The sequence below is a fragment of the Rhinatrema bivittatum genome, chromosome 2, assembly GCF_901001135.1.
Source record: "Rhinatrema bivittatum chromosome 2, aRhiBiv1.1, whole genome shotgun sequence".
NCBI classification, from domain to species: domain Eukaryota; kingdom Metazoa; phylum Chordata; class Amphibia; order Gymnophiona; family Rhinatrematidae; genus Rhinatrema; species Rhinatrema bivittatum.
The window spans coordinates 160927801-160947931 of record NC_042616.1 but is presented as its reverse complement, the minus strand read 5'-3'; the positions used below and the strand labels follow the sequence as shown (position 1 = coordinate 160947931).

The window sequence follows — 20131 nt, the reverse complement described above, 5'->3', positions numbered from 1 at the left end:
AGCACTCACCAGGCTCGAGGAGTCTCTGGGGACCAGCACTGGAGGCATCCTGGGGTCTGGAGGACTCAGTGTGGTTTCTCCTGGGTCTGCCACGGCTCCTCCCGTGGCAACCTCCGCGGAGCATGTCGCCTCCAATTTTGAATAGTTTGCAGTCAGCTCTGCTATCGTACGCTGTCCGGGCGGCAGGGGTAACGCTGCAGGATACACGCGAACCCGACCTTTCCTTTTCGGGGGCATTTTCGGATGTTTTCAGACGAAGAAACAAGCAAGTGTAAGAAATCCGGAAAGCGTCTGATCGGAGCTGCTACGCCGCCGCCATCTTGGCCCGTAAATTTTAATATAGTTTATTAGTGTATGATGTAGAGGTTTTATGGCTGTCTAAAACATTGCTTTCTATAAAAATGTTTGATTCAATGTTTATTAAAAAAGTGTAAAAAATAATTAGGGTAATATCACTTGAATAGTTCAATACATTAGTGTTCAATTTGTTTATGTACTTTGTATGTGTGTGTGTGTCTGATAGATATATATCTGTAATACATATACAATATATATTTGTGCTCATATATTAAACGTGTATAATTCCTTACAGTAACACTATATACTTTGTGGAAAAAAATGTCATTTAAGATGGACAGCTGGTTTTAACTGTTAGGATTATTAGAAAGGTTGATAGCTGGGTAGCTGGTGGATATGAGGATCACTTGATAACTTGCCTGCCTGGTGCGAAGGTGGCGGATCGCACACATCACATTGATAGGATTTTAGATGATGCTGGGGAGGAGCTGGCTGTCTTGGTACATGTGGGTAATGACATAGGAAAGTGCAGGAGAGAGGTTCTGGAAGCCAAATTTAGGGTTTTAGGTAGAAAGCTGAAATCCAGAACCTCCAGGGTAGCATTCTCAGAAATGTTCCCTGTTCTACATGCAGGACCCCAGAGGCAGGCAGAGCTCCAGAGTCTCAATGCATGGATGAAGCAATGGTGCAGGAAAGAGGGTTTTAGGTTTGTTAGGAACTGGGCTTCATTTTGGGGAAGGGGGGCTTTTCTGAAAGGATGAGCTCCACCTTAACCAGAGTGGAAAAAGGCTGCTGGCACTAACCTTTAAAAAGGAGATAGCTCAACTTTTAAACTAGATGATAGGGGAAAGCCAACTGTCACTCAGAAGCACTTGGTTCAGAATAATGTATCTTTAAATGGCACTAAGAGAACAGGGAAAATATGACATCTCAGTAGAGAGGTTCCAATAAATGCCAAAGTAGACCAGGTGTCTTTAAGTAAAGTACAAAAAGATTCCAAATTATCCCTGTCAACTGATGAGCGATTGTTAATATAAAAAAAAGATACTTTGAAATGTCTATATACAAATGCTATAAGTCTAAAAAAATAAGATGGGAGAGTTAGCATGTATAGTACTGGATGAAGAAGTAGATATAATTGGCATATCAGATACCTGGTGGAAGGAGAATAACCAATGGGACAATGTGATAGGGTACAAATTATTTCAAAATGATAGGATGGATCAATCAGGTAGAAGGGTGGCACTATATGTTAGAAAGCATTGAGTCAAACAGGATTAAAGTTCTGCAGAAAACAAAATGCAGTGTTTAATCTTTATGGATAGAAATTCCAGGTGAAAAAGGGAATAAAACAGTAGTGGGGGTGTATTACCATCCATCTAGCCAGAATGAACAAATGGACAATGAAATACTAAAAGAAATTTGGTAAGCTAACAAAATTGCAGCACATTAATAATGGGGGTGTTACAATTCCTGCCCACGGTGCCCATCCCGCGAGCAGGCCTCTCACCTTCTCCTTTGTGTTGCCTTCCCCGTTGTGGCTGGAAAGCCGCCGAAGCTCCGACACCGCCGGATTCCACCCATGCAGCGTGGTGCCACTGCTGCCGATGCCCACGCCGGAATCCTCCGCAGCAGGCCGCCACCGCCGCCATCTTCATGCGGCCTGGAGGCCGCACCAACCAGCTCCTCTTGCGGCGAGGAGCCGCTGCCGAAGTCTCTCCTGAGCGGCAACGGGAGGCCGCTGCCACTCTGATGTGATCCTGAGGCCTGAGGCCGCTCCCAAGGCCTGCCTGCTCTGTCTGTTCCTGTGCGGTGGGGTCGCTGCTCTCCATGGTGCTGTTCTGCTTCCTGCCTGCTCCTAGGCGCCAACGTGCGCCTCTTCACGATCTTTAAAGGGCCAGTAGCAGGAAGTGCTCCTGGCCCCACCGGAAGCCAGTTGATCTTTGTTTCCTGTGTCAGCCCTATAAAAGGGCTCCTCTTTAGTCACTCCTGGCCTTCGGATCGGGTTCTACAGTCGTCTGTGTCCTCATCTTCGGTCCAGGTCCTCCGTGGTCTTCTCCTGCTTTGACTGCTCCGTCCTCATGTTCCTGATGTCCTTGATGTCCTGGTCCTCCGTTGTCTCGATGTTCCCAATGTCCTGAAGCTCCTCTGTCTTGATGTTACTGATGTCCTGGCCTCATCCCTCGTCGGAGCTCCTTCATCCGTACCTCCAGATGTTTCCATGTTCCTGAAGTCCAATGTTCCTTCCTGACGCCTTTGTCTTCACCTCTGCCTCCAGTTCCTTGGTTCCTTGTTGTCCGCTTCCCCGGCATGCCATTGTTGTGGTTCATGACCAGCCCACGGGCGGGTTGTGTAGGGCACCTCATAGTACAAGGCCATCTTCTCTTCCACAGTACAAGCCTCCAGAAGACTTCTGCTTGAATCCTAAGTCTTGAACCCCATGTTGTCTGAGAATCCTGTATCTTGTATCCTGAGCTTGAATCCTGTCCTGCTCTTCGGAGTCCTTTGCATTTGCGTCCATCCATGCCTAAGACTGTTTGAACTTGCTCCGCTTCAGCGTGGTCCATGACCAGCCACTGGTGGCTGTGTAGGGTGCGCCCCGTGCAGGCCTCTTCGGGATCTTTGCCATGTTCCAGTCTCATCTACTCCACACCTCATCTGGAGCCTGCTTCGAACCCAGCGTGGTCCGCGACCAGCCCCGTGAGTGGGCTGTGTAGGGCGCGCTGCATCGCAGTCTCAATCCAGCACTTTGATCCTGACTCCTCGTTCTCTGTGCCTTGATCCTACGTCTTCGTCCCAGTATCCTCACTTGAATCTTCATCCAAGTGTCCTCACCTAAGTCTTCGTCCAGAGTCTTCCATGTTCCAAGGCCTCCATCTGCCCTCGTCCTCTGTCTGGCCTGCCGCCTATTGTCATTATCCAGTGGCAGGTCCAAAAAGGCTTGGAACAGTCGGAGGACTGTTCATTGACCACCATTGCGTTGTTGGTCTTCCTGAGGCGTGCAGGTCCGGTAGAGGGCCAGACCTTCAGTCTCCTTGTCTTCGTTCCAGCCTTGTCTTCATTCCAGCCTTGTCTGCCCATGCTTGCATCAGCTCACCTCTCGCTGTGTTCTCGCTGTACTCTCAGGGCTCCTCCCTAAGTGACATGGCAATCCAAGGGCTCACATCTGCCACCAGAAGCGACCGCGCCTCTGCGCTAGTAACAGGGGGATTTCAACTATGCCAGTATTGACCGGGTTGCTAGATGAAATAAATGACAGCTTCATGGAGCAGCTGGTACAAGAACCAAGAAGAGGGGAAACTATTGTAGACCTAGTCGTTAGTGGAACACAGGATTTGGTGCGAGAGATAACAGTGTTGGAGCCAATTGCCAATAGTGATACAACATTATCAAATTCGACTTAATAACTGGAGGGAGCACAAAAAGAAATCTACTGTGACAGCATTTAACTTTTGAAAAAGTGACTATGCTAAAATGAGGAAAATGTTTAGGGAGGAACTGAAAGGAGCAACTACAAAGCTTAAGAGTTTAGCTCAGGCATGGACATTGTTTAAATATATCATCTTGGAAGCCCTGACCAGATGTATTCTGCACAATAGAAAATGTGGAAGGAAGGCTAAACAATTACTGACATGGTTGAAAAGTGAGGTGAGAGAGGCTATAATATCTAAAAGAACATCTTTTATGAAATGGAAAAGGGATCCAAATGAAGAAAACAGGAAACAGCATAAGTACTAGCAAGTCAGATGCAAAGCTTTGATAAGGAAGACAAAGAGAGAATTTGAAAAGAAGCTTGCCGTGGAAGCAAAAACTCATAACAAAAACTTTTACAGGTACGTATTAGGTAAAAATTCTGCGAGGGAGTCAATTGGACCATTAGATGATCAAGGGGTAAAAGGGGCACTTAGGGATGGCAAAGCCATAGCAGAGAGACTAAATTAATTCTTTACTTCAGTATTCACTGAGGAGGATGATATGCCATGCCAGAAATGATACTCAAAGGAGGAGGAACTGAAAAAAATCTCAGTGAACCTGGAAGATGTATTAGGGCAAATTGACAAACTACAGTGTAGCAAATCACCTGGACCAGGTGCTATGCATTCCAGAGTGATAAAAGAACTGAAAAATGAAAATGCGGATGTGCTATTGGAAATTTGTAACATCATCTATGTTACCTGAAGACTGGAGGACTGCCAATATAATGTGCAGCAGCAGCCAAAATAAACAAATAGAATGCTAGGGATTATTAGGAAAGAAATGGAGAATAAAACGGAGAATATCCTAATGACTCTATCACTCCATGGTGTGACCTCATCTTGAGTATTGTGTACTGTTCTGGTCAACACATCTCAAAAGATATAGCAGAATTAGAAAAGGTACAGAGAAGGGTGACCAAAATGATAAAGGGGATGGAACAATTCTCCTATGAAAAAAGGATATAGAGGTTAGGACTCTTCAGCTTAGAGAAGAGACAACCGAGGGGAGATATGATAGTGGTGTATAAAGTAATGAGTAGAATGGAACAAGTAAACGTTAATCAGTTGTTTACTCTTTCAGAAAGTACAAAGACCAGGGGACACACAATGAAGTAACTAATAAGAGAAAATATTTTTTACTCAATGCATAATTAAGCTCTGGAATTTGTTGCCAGAGGATGTGGTGAAATCTATTAGTATAGCTGCATTTAAAAAGGTTTGGACAAGTTAAGAACATAAGAAAATGCCATACTGGCACAAACACACACAAATACAAACACACACAAACACACTAAATAATATTCCCTAATAGTTAACTTCGTCCCAATACTTTTAAAAAAGAAAATTTCCCAAGCAAAAACATATTGATTCCTTTCAGCCACTAGCAAGGTGATCCTCTCCTCTCAGTGGAAGTTCCTGGAGGAAAAGCCCATTGACCATTATTAAGGTAGAGTTGCAGAAATCCATTGCTTTTTCTATGGATAAGCAGCATGGAATCTATCTACCCCTTGGGATCCTGCCAGGTACTAGTGACCAGGCTTGGCCACTGTTGGAAACAGGATGCTGGGCTTGATGGACCAGTGATCTCACCCAGTATGGCATATCTCATGTTCTTATGCTGTTTACTTTGGGGAGCAGGCAAACTAAAGTGGAAAATTCTGCCACAAATCTATAATAATTCAATTTTTTATTATCCCAATGGTCAGCTGTGATGTCAGTGATATATGTTTCTGACTTGGAAATGCGTTTTCTCTTGAGCAAAGCATTTAGCAGGCTGATGTCTTAATCAGAATCTGTATGTGCTAGTATAGGATTTTTAGCCTATATATGTGTGTTCATATATATATAATGAGGCCTGCAGGGTACAGCTATGTACAATATGAAAACAGCTAAATTTATTTAAAAGAACAGATCATTATTTGCTGTTCGAGGAGCTTAAAAATCACCTCAGTTGTCAGCTCAGTGGCAGTATCCTGCTCTGCCATGGAGGGAGTCCTCAGTTCAGATCCCAGCTCAGCTCTTCTGCTTGGATCGGCGGGACCTGGGGATGCTGCAGAGGTAACATTCACAGCCCCTGTGTGTTTTGGGGGGTGGGGGGGGGGGAGGGAGGAGGTGTAGGCAGTCATAGTCATCGTGCGGTGGTGACCCCCTTGTAGCTGAATTTAGGATCCATTATTACAGACTTTCAAAAGGAGCCCTGTGCGTGGCCCCTAGCTGAGGATTGTTACTGCAGTGACTGAGCCAAAGTAACTTTGGGGGAGGGGGGACAGGAATGTAAAATATCTGAAAAACTATGGGATAGTTGCAAATGAATACTCCTGGTGCCAGATCCCAGCCCTGGTTCCAGTTGAGCGGGAAGCCCAAAGGAGCAAGAGGAGACTGTTGGATCAGAAACAGTGTACCTCAGGAGAATAAGGAATTTCCCTGAAAAATGTGAGTCATGTAGTTGCAAGCTATATGGATGCTTTTCATTATACATGTTTTATATACATTTTCAGAGATAAATCTACCCATGCTGTTTCTCGTCAAGAATTCGCGTAAAGCACCTGTGCTCAAAATGGCTGCATGTCTTTCACCTTTTCTGCAGGTGGCCAAGAGGAGGAAAATAATATTTGAGTTTGTGACAGTCTTCAATGCATGCTGTTTTTTGTCCCCTGATGTAGATGTGCCTCTGAGCATGCCTTCTCACAGCCCTGGTTAAAAGTGCATGCGCTGGGCTGGTGTGGCTCAGTGGCAGTGCTCTGCACTGCTGTCTAGCAGGACTAAAGTTCAATTCCTGGTTCAGATTTTGCCGCTTCCTGGATTGGCAGGGGGTGCTGCAGAGGCAGCGTTCACAGCCTCTGCTGAGTCATACTCATTGCGCAATGGTGATACCTAGTGGCTTGATTTAGCATCCATGGGTGCAGGCAGTGCCGGCGGAACCACTAGGCGAGCTAGGAAGGGGCATGGGGCACCAGGGTCCCAGGTGAAGCAGCCTTGGCAGCAAGAGCCAGAGACCTGTCCATCCTCACCAGACTCAGTGCTTCTCTCAGCCGCGCGGTAACCTGGTGCCCGCCCCCCGCAACGGCTCCCTCAGGCCAGATCCCGGCTAGCGCCGCCTCCCGCCATCTTGCCCCGGCTTCCTCCATGTGGAGGAGTGGGAGAGAGTGCGTAAGCCCGGGCAGGGTGGGATGGCGTGTTGGAGGGGGGGATTTGGGCGCAAGGCAGAAGGCACCTAGGGTGCCTAATACCCTTGCACCGGCCCGGGTGCAGAGTTCCAGAAGGAGCCCAAGTAGATGGTCCTCAACTGCTGACTGTCACGGCAATGAGTGTACTAAAGTATGTTGGGAGGGAATGTAAAATCCCCAGGTAGTTGCAAATGAAGTTTCATGGCACCAGGTCCCAGCCCTGGTCCCAAATGAGCTGTGAGCCCAAAGGAGCAGGAGGAATCTTTCAGGGCAAAAAGAAGATGTGTGTGCTCTATGGAAGGCTGTGGCTACTTTTAGCTATTCAGACAGAAGCAATTTTTAGTTAAAACTCCTCCTCAGTGGGAAAGATGCTCTAATACAGAGAAAAAATCCTAGCTGAATCAAATTCTAAATTTAAAACATATTTAAAATGACATGTGAAATCTGACAGAAGGAAGAAATTCCAGAATTCCCTCAGACTTGACAAGGGTCTTCAATGAAGCCTGATCTGTTTCTGTCATAGATAAATAATAATAATAATAATAAACCCTTCCAAAGACTTTCTTTCAATTATGTGCAATTCTGTGGTTTTTGGTTTATGATTTATGGTTTATTAAAAGTTATATACCACAACATCATAAATTTTGAAGTCGTTTACAAAAGGAAAGCAAAACATACATAATCAAAATATTCAGAAAAAACATATAAAAACAATTAACAATTTAGAAGTGTGAAAAATATAAATCCCGAAATGATGCTCTCATGAAGCAATTCCAAATTCCACAAAGTTGTAAATAAATGTCAGTATCTGAATGTTTAAGCTACTTATTGAAAACTAATCGAACGTACCTGGTGTTGCTCAGGTTGTCTGGTTCAACAGGCAGATACAGTTACTAAGCCATAACTGGAAATTCTCACAGGCCCACTCTCCCATTGGTCCTGCAGAACTCCAACACAGCTTCTCATTGCTGCAATCCTCTCTGGCCTTGGTTTCCTCAGACACTCTCTCTCTCTCTGCTTTTTCTAACTCTCTGTTCCTGTTGGGCTTTGTGCAAACCCCAAATTCTCCTTTCAACTTCTCACTCCTTAACTCCTTCTGATACCCCTTAGCACCTCTGGGCATAGCATTGTTCTTTCTTCCTGGCTCAAGCCCCTCCAGAGCCTCCCACCTGAGGCTCCTGCCCGTTATGATTCCTGCCCACGGAGCTATTCCCCGCGAGCAGGCCCCTCACCATTCAGCGCTGTCTTCTCGATGCAGCTGGACGCCGCCGACGCTGGGCCTTCATCGCGGCAGGAGCTATGTACTCTGCTTGCTTCCACGCGGCCAGGAGGCCGCCCAACAGATTCCTCTTCACCACGGCAGGAGCCACGGATTTCAGTGTCTTCAACGTGGCTGGGACCGCCGCCAACGTCCGTTCCATCTTCACGGCCAGAGGCCACAGTCCCAGGTCTCCCCTGGCAGCCGGAGCCGTCTTTGATTCCTCCGGCAGCGGCAGGAGCCACTGCCAATGTCGGGGCCTGCCTGTGCACAGGCCCAGCTTCTCCTGCCTTCAGCATCTCAGTGGCAGCATGACCGCTCTCCAAGGTCCTGCCCCCTTCCTAAGGGGCAGGCCCCCGTCTTCTTCCCCTTCTTAAAGGGGCAGCGTAGGTGGGGTCCTGCTGTCCCCACCAGAAGTCAGCTCCTCCTGGTTTCCTGTGCCAGCCCTATTTAAGAGCTGCATCTCCACTTCAGCTTTGCCTTGCATTGGAGTTCTTCATCCCTGGAAGTTCTTGTCTTCCAGCACTCCTTCAGGTCTTCATTCTTCGTTGGAGCTCCATGTCTCGTCTTGCTTCCTGAGTCTTCGTTGCTTCCTGATGGTCCATGTCTTCATGTTCCAAGGTTCCTAGTCCAGGCTTCCTGATGTTTCACTTCTTGATGCTCCGTGGTTCTGCTCCTCCTTCGCACATTCTGAGTCCTCTGGACCCTCCAGCTCCTGTGGTTCTCCAGATGACACCTAGCCTCATCACTGGAGTTTCGTCTCAGCTGGATTCCTTCCTGCGCTTTTCCCGCTCTCCGCATGGTTCGTGACCAGCCTCTTCAGTTTGTGTAGGGCGCAGTGGGACAGGGTGGTCCGCGACCAGCCCATTCGGTCCACCCATGTAGGTGGGCTGTGTAGGGTGCCCTGAGAGACAGTGCCAATGTCCAAACCTTCCAAGCTTCTCGTCTCGTCCAGACTCTTCCAAGTTCCTCGTCTCATCTAGAGTCCTCCAAGTTCCTGGTCCACATCCAAAGTCTTCTCGTCTCGTCTTGAGTCTTCTGTGTCACAAGGCCTCCGTCTGCCCTCATCCTCAGTCTGGTCTGCTGCTTCTTGCCGATACACAGCGGCAGGTCCGAAAGGGCTGGGAACGGTCGGAGGACTGTTCAAATACCAACATTGCGTTGTTGGTCTTCCAGAAGCATGCAGGTCCAGCAGAGGGTCAGACTTTGTCTTCGCCCATGCTGGGACACGCCTCGCCAACCCTCGGTGCTGTCTTGGATTCCTCTGGGGTCGTGCCGAGGCCCAAGGGCACACATTCCCCTCAAGTTGGGATCGCTCTCCTAGAGTTCCCCTAACACAACAGTATGCAAGGCCTTCCTAAGGCCTCCTTGTCTATAACACTGCCTCAGTGACCAGAAGCTAATTCTCATGGAACAGCCTCTTTTATACCAGCCTTATACCTTCCCCTATTAGAGTAAATCACACTGCTACTAATTCATCAGCATATTCTTCCATGCACTCCACTTGGCACCTAAAGCCGGAAAATTCTACATTTTAACATTTAGGCTACAAAAGGGGGGGGAGGGTTTATTTCTGTTAGGATGGGGGGGAAGGTTTAGTTTAGTTAAGTTTGGCTAGGGAAGGTCTTTAGATTTGGGATAGGGGAAGGGTTGGTGGATTTAAACAACAAAACCTATATCTCTTAGCCTGGGTCTTTTCATAAGAATGTTGGTAGAATTTCTTAGCTTGTTTTGAAGACTGGTGTTTTATATCTACTGTATGATGTACTACTGTTGTGCTGACTCCATGGTTAAGAATAAAAAATATTTCCAACTAACATTTAGGCTACATTCACTCTGAGCAATTTCCAATATCTAGTATAGACCTAGTAGCCGGAGTGTCACATTATGATAGCTCAACCAAATGACTGAACGACAGGAGCCTTTTATATATATGTAGATGTGAAATCAAAGCAATGTAAGTTCACAAGAACAAATTTCTCAAATCGTCTGGCTTCAAGCACCCTTTGCTTATTTTACTCTAGAATGGAAATTGTGATGTGGCCAACATTGCGCACTCACTTCAGGGCAAAAACATTTTTTTATTATAATCTTTTACTCAGCATTCTGAGTTCTGAAGGGTGGAAGTCAGGCTTGATTGAAGACCCTTGTTAAGTCTGTGAGAATTCTAAGGTTTTTCCTCTTCCTTGAGAATTCACATGTCATTTTAAATTCGTTTATAAATATTGAGTTTGTTTCAGTTCAGTTTTTAGATAAGCCATTTTGCCTGGGTAAATGGCTTTATAAATTTGTTCTCCCTATGTGCACACTAAACATAATGGTAAGTAAAAAGGTTGACCGTACACTTTGAATCCCTTTAATTCATCTGTTCCAAAACTAACTTGGTCATATTAAATTTTACCACATTCACTTATATAATAACATATATAGAAATAAGGCCATTAACCAATATCACAGTATTTACAAAGCAACAGTAAATTTACCATAGGCACATTGCCTGGATAAAATTACCATCACCTCCAGAGGTGTAGTTAACTGATGGCATGCTGAACCTGACATGCAGGGTTTTCAGCTCATGAGAACATTTTTGTTTTTACTGACAGCTAACTAGATTTTTACCATCGGTTTAAATTTTCAACAAACCAGGGGTGTAGGGTGACTGCTGAAGTTGCTGGTGTACCCCCACCCTCAGCAGACAAACACTCACCTCCCACCCAGAACTCCACTACTCCAGGGAAGAGAGAGTAGCAGTGCTCAAATGAGCAGCTTCACACCACAGTGCCTGTCCTCTCTCTGTGTATCACTCAGACAGACTCCCTCCTGGGCTTGGCACTTGACCATGCTGATCCTCCCTCGCTCTGCGCCTCCCAAGTGCCTTCTAGTTGCCGCTTAACTTTCTCCTGCTACTGCCACCACTGAATCCTACCTCGCATACCCACAGACTTCCTGCTTCCAGCCCACTGCAGACCCACAGACTATTGCTGTCACCATTGAGCTGACTTAGGCTGTCGATGATCCACCTCTGTGCAGACTCCATCCTCTTACTCTTCTTTCCCCTACTGATTCTTCCTACCACAAGGACTGGCTCTAGGGCAAATAATGCCCTATGCGAAAATCATTGATGGCACCCCCCTCCAAAGGGTAATGAAGTCAGACTGAGAGGAGGAAGGAGAAGGGTGCACTCCCTCTCTCCCCCTGACCTCAACACTCTCCCCATTCCCCTACTACCACCACCACCACCACCACCACTTAGATTGGGGTTTACTGTCACCCTGCTGGTTCTCTCCTCTGCTGCCGTGGAATAGGTGATGCTGGTAGTGCCCAGGATGCCTATCAGTTCACGGCGCCCAGGCAACTACCCAGCCCACCATACCAAGAGGCTGGGTGTGCCCCCCCCCCCCCCCCCCCATGGCAATTGCTTGGTATGTACACTTGCTAGTGCCGGGCCTGCCTGCACCGCAGTCTTCTTTCTCTTCTGCCACTGGGCACCACTGCTGCATAAAGCCTGCAGTAATTGTGTATGCCATTATGTCGGTTGATTATTCTTGGACCTGCAGCATGCCAACACTTGCCATTTTTCCAATAGGATAAAAAATTTGGGTGTTGTTTGGTGCTGCACGCACACCCCTTTTCTAAGCTGGTGGTGCCTTTGCACCACTGTGTACTATAAACAGTATGCCCCTGCAACAGACACTTTATACCATTGCTATTTTGTGCACAGCTGGTTTTACTATGCTAACATTCACCCTGAGTGCACCAGAATCATTCACGAAGTGGCTGAGACATAGTCCCTCTCAGAATATGGCTCCATAGCAACATAAAAACAGGCCCCGTTGCTCATGATTTTTATTGACATGAAATTATTTTTATGGGCATGTCTTTTTTTTTTTTTACTGCCTGTAAATTTACTGATAGTTGGTATCCCTGCTGCCATAGTGGCTTGGTTAACTGAAGGGGGGGTGGTGGCTGGGTATTTCCCCCTCTCCCCCCAGACACCCATTATTACTATTTTTCTAGGTAAATGGCACATCTCCCCACAATTACCCCTTTTCCTCACTGAGGTCAAAGCTCTGAGATGCTCCAACTCATAAATCCTGTTGGGTCCAGTGGGCCAGTGTGAGGAAGGTAGCTGGAGAACCACCTAACTTGTCATGCTGTCTCACTGTACTGGATCAAAATGACATTTTTGTGCCTTCAGACTCAGACTGCACTGCAGGATGAGATAGGCCAATCTCCCACGCATCTCCTCCTACCAAGAGGATTTGCTTTCCTGTATTAACCATCCCTTTTACTCAACCATCTCAGGTGCAATTGCCTCGTCTCTTCTACTCTTATGACCCGCACCCAGCCATCCCTCCCCCATCACAATGGTTCTTATTACATTTGTAATAGACAACACTGTCTATCACAAATAAGATCCTTTATTGAATGGATATGGCTGCAATATACGTAGGTTAATTGTACACAAATTACTAACATCATTTACCAAGTATATTCACAAATCCCCTGGGGTGACCATGCCCTCGCCTGCTGAGTTTCAACTCACAAATGCTCCATAGTATCATGCTATTGTGATGAATTGCCATCGGGGACGCAGCGCCGTCGAAGCCTCGCCCCTCTGGTTAGCCTGCCATTCATTACCAACTACTTGTCTGTGGTGCAAAGATGTCCTGGTCTGTCAAAGAGCAGGATTTGCTCATTAAGCAAATACCAATACAATTTTTGGGAGGTAAGTAGGCCAAGCCCGGCCGTCAAGGCCAAAGACTTGACAGGCAACTCATCTCGCTTTTACCCACCAATGCAATATAACAGCAGGAATATAGTGCTATTAGGTATTCTTTGCCCCAGCCAACTATGAACATTGCACTCTCAGTGCATCCTAGGTCATGGTCAAATTCTGCCGTGAGCCCCACGGTAGCAGCACCTCGTGGCTTCCCACCAACCCAGCTGCAGCCATATTCCAGAAGCATCAATGTTGCCATAGCAGAAAAGGTTCTCATGAGCCCTTCCAGGGAGCCACAGTATTGCTGTAAAATACTGCAAAATGTGTGGGGGTATCCAATCCCCATCTGCCACTAGTTAAATACAATGCTACCCTTAACTTGGTAAAAACACCATAATGCTATAAACATGCTGCACGTTGCTGCCAAGGTAACCAAGTCCTCAGTCGCCATGGATAGACATAGTGCCATGGGGTCCATATGTATTCTTGCCCACGTTTAGTAATGCCGGTTGATGAATGCCCCAAGCCTGTTTGTCGCTGACCCCCACCTTAACGATGCTGCTGAGGGTTCCTTAGTCTTGGAAAGTGCACTGCTTAATGTTGCTAGGTATATTCGTTATGGCGCGGTGCCTGTAGAACAAGACTGATCTGAACTCAGGCTTCCTGACCTCTAGCCTACATAGAAGGCAAACTATTGAAAGCAAACTGTCCTAAGTTGAAAAGGACCTTTATCAGATGTGTAAAGGAAGGAATCCAGAGATTCTTTGGTAATGAATTTTTCGTGCAAGTTTGCTATAGCTGCTGGAGATTGAGCAAGGTATTACAGCAGGCAGTGTTGCCAAACTGCTGGAGATTATGGGGGGATATTAAGACCCTATTGGCAGATGATGGTCATGAAGTTGCAAATGCAGGATGACATTCCATCCATGAAAATCTCAGGCCGAGAGATTAGAATGGGTGATGGAAGAAATACCTCTTTATGTTTTACATTGCGTTCATGGATCTCTCAGGCATGTACAGCTGTGAGAGTCAAGTTCCAGGCTGGCATCCCCACATACCTGGTCAGGTATTGCATATCACTACCGAGATATCACGGCCCTTCTGCCATCCAAAGATGATGTTGCAGGTTGGTACCCACAGATGCGATTGCATCCATCTGGCTTGGTAAGCCACAAATAATGCTGCAAACATACTGCACATTCCTGCCTAGATAACACAGTCCCTCTGAAGCCCAAGAAGGATATTGCAGATTGTTACCAAATTATGCTATATCCTTCTTGGGTTTATTGTCCAGCCCCTCTCAAAGCCCCATCCCTATTAGGCAAGGTGTACTGCAAGCAGTAATAATAATGGAAAGGGAATATGGTATCCCTTAATTACCTGACCTCCAGGGAGTCCACTAATCATGGTTCTTAAACATAGATGAATAATACATGGCACATAAGGGGCTGAGTGAACTCATTCAGAGCTACCTGCAGAATGGCAATCGTGGTGAATATGAATGAATGCAGGCCCCCCTTAGAAGCACTAGTCCCAGGGAAGCATGAGCAATAGAGAATGACATTGCCACAGAATATCAACAACCACCTTATAATGCCTCTGCCACCCCATCAGTGGCAGAACGCTGCCATGAGGAGAACCACTTTTGCCAGTTAAAACAATGTCATCCCATCAGTCGGCTCTATCTATGGCCCCAGCTGAAAATTGCCCATTTGGTAAGGAGGTTTAAGATGCTCCACTAGAATGAGTGATTCCTGGGAACAGATCTGCCAAACCGCCTAGGGTTTGGTCTGGAGCCTTGCAGTAAGGATTATAATTACTATTAAATAGCGTAGGGTTGCAAGAGCCACGTGATCTTACGCCACACTTATGCCGTATCAGCAAACACAAGGATTGTACTGCACACTGAAAACTGGGAGATGGTGACATGCCCACAATATTATTGGGTCATTTTAACCAGGTTCCTCTAAAGCTTGCCTACCTGCACTAGAGAGTGGACCAGGGATGTGTACCCAAACACACTTGAATTCAACTGCCAGAATGAAGAGATTAACCAGGAAATAACATCAATGCTGCACAACCTAATCAGGTGCTTTAGTGAACACTCAAATGAAAATTGTATTGCTTGGAAAGCACAATGGTCACAAGCCAGAAAAAACAAGTCTTTTAAGGGAAAGTGGCGTGAAGCAAGTACTGTTGGCAATCATCACATAAAACTCCTATGAAGATACAGTTTAATATATGTGCCAGTCATGAATAGTGGAGTGCTAAATAACACCTGAAAACTAGCTCTTCACTGTGCTCAAACATAGGAATACTTGGATAACACATAGGCAGGAGAGGATGCAGCAATCCTCTCCAAAGATGGAATACAAAATGTAGCCAGTCAACTCACTCTGGGACTGCCCGAAATACAATAGATAACTTAACAAACCAAAGGCTGATATTGAATTTCTTAACACCATCAATGGGAACCCGCCTGACACATTTACCACTTCCAGGGGTGAATCCCAGCAGGTGACAGGTGCCCGGGCATGGTAAATGACATGCTGAGAAAAGAGAGAGAGGATGGCATTCAGAAAATGCTGCCACATAAGTGCTGGAGGAGAGGCCGCTAATAAATACCCCTCACCTCATCTGAAGGAATATGCCTAGCACAAAGGCACCAGAGTATTCAGCAATTTTCTTCAAAGATGGGATTGGTAATGTAGATGGGCAACTCACTCTGGAACTGCAAACAAGGAATAATACAGGTGCCTGCAGACCAATTGCCTCAAATACAATAAATAACTTACCGACCAAAACTGACCAAAAATGTTATAACATCGACATTGCAAGACTCAACATGTGCAGGTTACAGGTGCTTGGATGCCATAAATGACCTAAAGAAAGAGAAAAGATGAAACACAGAAATGCCGACAGGAGGTAGAGCCCCCTGGTACTACACAGCCCAGCAGTTGAGTAGTGATCGATCATTAGCTGAGTGAAGCAAGACAGTAGACCAGAATTGTTCAAAGAATTGTAGATGTTTTAACCTGAGAAATATAGCTAAGTGGAGCAGCCTGTCATCACTGTTGGCTGCCCAGTGAAACTAAGAAAATTGGTTTTGGTGTCCTGTGCTGCAAGAATATGCCAGATTGGATATGACTAAGCAGGCTCAAATGCAAAGGGGGTGTGATCACCGCTGCTATAACCCCCCCAGAAAACCATGCCTGGATTCATGTGCAGGGAGCGAACAACAGAGCAGAGGAAGTGAGAAAAAGCTGCAGAACCACAAGAAGATATTAAAGCAGTCGCCAGAAAGCCAACAAATGTTGTAAAATGGACCCAAAAGATGAAACATTAGCAAGAACATAAACAATGGCAAGCTAAATGCAGACAACAATTAAGCAAACCAAGAGAGAGAGTCTGAGCAGAAAGCCAGCCATAGAGGCAAAGAAAATTCCTATAAGAAAATCTTTTCAATCCTGTCGTGCAGATCAGGGGTCGCCAGCATCCAGGTCAGGAGCCAGCAAGTAACCAAAAACTCGCAGCACTTAAGCACCTACCAATCAAGGACTCAAGCTTCACAGCCATGACTGAAATTGAAGTACTTATTCCTAAATTCTTTAATACACCTTAGACTGGCTGTTGGTGCTATGGCAGCCTTACCCAAGATGTCTGGCAGCAGACCAACTGAAATTCAGCATGTCTTCAGTTGGCAAAACTCTCCCGCATGGCTGCCACAGCTCTGGGGCAAAACTCCATGAGATGAGTTTATACCCAAAACAGGCTTGATGGAAAAACATGCCGTTAAAGAGTAGCCAAGGGCTGTTTTTTGCTGAATGAGATACAGCAGAGCTGGAAAACAGCAAACCTTAGCCTAAAATGTATGAAATATGAACGCATCAAGTGAATGTAATTGGTACCTATAAGATTTATGTCATGATGTAAACCATTGTGATCTTCACTTGGAACGATGGTATATAAAATGGCTAAATAAATAACATAAATAAATCTTGCTGCCCCTTAATATTTGCCATCCCTAGGCATAGACATAATTGGGTGCTTATTGACAAATCCAGGATGAATGCAAATGATAGTTTCCCTTCAATGTAGCCTGACACCAAAACAAATAGCTGCTGCCAGTGGCATGAAACTAAATTATTAAGATACACCCAAGCATGGGATAATGGATACAACCCAGCACTGGCAAATTACTAGTGATTAGGGATGTGCATTCATTGCTCCATTATGTACATATCTGACGAATAGCTAGTAGGTGCACCAAAGCAGATGGTGTGTGCGTATGTACGTGCGGACTACATATATGCACACCATCCGTTTTGGCATGCCTACTATCCATTCACCAGATACACACATACCGCTGAAACGAATGAAACAAATGGAGCAACGAATGCACATGCCTTCTAATGTTAGGGCATTGCTCATCCAAGCCCTCGATCCTAGCTGGTAAAGGAGAATGGGAGCATTGGTCCTGGGAGAGATGGCCAGTGGATGCCCAACTTCCCGTAACTGGCAAATATCAGATAGTACCCCTTCTAAGGAAGGGAATTGAGGGAAGGCACTGCAAAACCTCTGCATGCATCACCTTAAGGGAATTTCACTGCTAGGCCTTCAAGATTCTTAAAAGCAACATTTCGTGATAGCAGATAGTCATACAGGCACATCTTAATTTCAGAGAGGGCACTCTGCTGTCCAATGCTAGTAATAAACAAAGAGACTTAGCAGTCAGTTTGAGAGAGTGGGATGATTCCAACATATGCTGGTTAACAACTAAGGTTCTGTAATACATTCATGAGGCTCTGGACACAGGCTGGCTAGTTTACCTGCTGACTTAGAGTGCTGATTGCCGTAATGCCATTGGACCCCGGAGCTGCTTCTGCTGGATGTGGTACCCCCACCCAAATATGAGGCCTTGCAGCCCCAAGAATATAGGACAGTGCCTTAGCTACATATGAAGATGGGCTAACTGTTGGAAGCCTCCCCTCACAGGGAACCCATTGATGACATGCCCAAAGTTGACCACTCTCCTTATTCCGACAGATCAGCAAATGCTATACAGACAATTGCGGTCATGAAATATCAATATCCTCGATTCCACTTTGTGGCAAACTTCTGACTTGGCGTGTGCCATGCACTTGTGTTCTGCTAACAGTTCCAATACACAAAATGCAGCTGGAAGAAAATTTTGTGTTTTGCCTGGCACTCACCTCTTAGTCATCAATAATGCCTTTGTGCATTTAAAGCATTTGTTTTGGTAATCTGCCTTGAGACAAACTGAGAAAGGCAGATGTTCTTAATTAAATAATAATGCAGGGAGATACCTCCTGCTGGGGCAAATACAAGTTACTATGTGTGAAGATGGCTTCCTGCCCTGCTGGAGCATTGAAGGAGCGGGGAGGGAATCCAAGCACCCCAAAGCCTGCCACATAGCTCATAAAGGAGTGGGGCACCCAGTCTTGGAAGAGGCAGCAGACCTCAGTAGCAGTCACAGCCCAGCTGCACTTCCTTTTCTGGCACTGTGTTGGGGCCTGTCTCCCACCCCAAACTGCACCACTCATGTTCCACCGCACTACCCCCAACTACTAACACATCATGAAGAGCCAAAGGCAGCAGGTGCAACAGGAACATCTGCGTGCGAGAGGGACTTGACCCACTGGAGTTCCTGGCGCTATGCTGCTACTCCCCCAGTAGCCGGAAAGCAAGGCCCACTGGCATTGCACAGCCACACCAGCAACCTGGCGATCCAATGCTACAGCCTGCTTGCAGTAACAAGGCCTCGATCTGCATGAACAAACACACCTGGAGATCCCATAAAGGGTAAGCGCAAAACTACCCAGCCTTCTTTTTTCGTCCCTTGCTGACACCGCTGGGAAAATGGGTATTCTTACCGGACCAGAACCATCAGACCACTGGTGATCCGACTCCCCACATGCCAAAATGTATGCCACCTACATGACCCGGGATGTGGGGGGGGGGGGGGGATGTAAGGCCTTGAAAACCACTGAAAGAAGAGGCTGGTGGGTAGGCTGGCCTGCCTTTCAATTGTGCTTAGCGGCCAACCCCCCAGCCTCTGCCCCCTCCCCTGCTTCAGAGGTAGTGCACTTCCACAGTTGTGGCCTTCCCCTTTATCTGGGAAGGGTTGGTCCCTTTGGCTCTGATATCACAGGAAAACAATGCTATTGAGTTGCAGAGCACAACTGCACTAAAATGGCATGCTCCTTAACACAGGCGTTAAAATCAGCATGTTAAGTTAGTTAAGAGGCTCCATTGTGTCCTGGGAAAATGGATGTATTCAGAAAATATTTGACCCAAAAGAGAATTTACTACTATTCTTTATTTTGAAAGCAGGAAATAAGATGAGGAGGTTAAGCACAGGTAAGCGCTGGGGAGGATCGGACGTACTCAGGGTTTGCCTTGAAGAAGTGGAGTAAGTTAAAATGTCAGAACCTAGACAACATTTCCTTCAAAGTATTTTTGTTCTTGGGTTTTTCTTTCCATACTTGAGGATTTTCTTATTTATTTACTTAAATTTTTATATTCTACTTTTTGGCACTTCAAAGTGTACAGCAAAGTGGATTACATTCAGGTACTACAGGTATTTCCCTATCCCCACGGGGCTTACAATCTAATTTTGTACCTGATTCTCAAGCAACTCTGGGTTTTAATAAAATAGGTTTAGGTAGGATGTGTTTGAATCTACAGGAAATTATATGACCGTTAAAGTGGTGAGCCTATTACCTCCAGAAGACAATAATTAAAGCTCCCATCCATCGCTTTTCATTTTCCATAGTAACCAAGTAAATATTTATATTATATTGACAGACCATGTTGGTCACTCAAAATTTGGATGGTATATTATCTCTTCATTTCATTAAGGGAAATTTACACTTTGTAAACTGTTGTATGCAAAATGTAACTGTGAGTTTGTAGGAATGAAAAATTCTTTTAAATAACTTACAGTGCATACACCATATTACTGCACTTTGCTCGGCGATACTGGACTTATTTATTTCTTGTTTCACATCCTCATTATGGGGTAGATTTTAAAAAGGAGCGCGTGAGTGTACATGTGCACGCGCTACCCAGCGTGCACACACGTACGCCCGATTTTATAACATGCGCCCGCAGGCACGCGCATGTTATAAAATCCTGGGTCAGCGCGTGCAACGGGGTGCACAATTGTGCACCTTGCGCGCGCCGAGCC

General features: G+C 45.9%; 1 protein-coding gene across 1 annotated transcript in view; it reads left to right on the top strand.

Annotated features, from left to right (window-relative positions):
- ITGA8 (integrin subunit alpha 8) overlaps positions 1 to 20131 on the top strand; it is a 560404-nt gene that overhangs the window by 337743 nt on the left and 202530 nt on the right. The gene's annotated exons all lie outside the window — the stretch shown is intronic.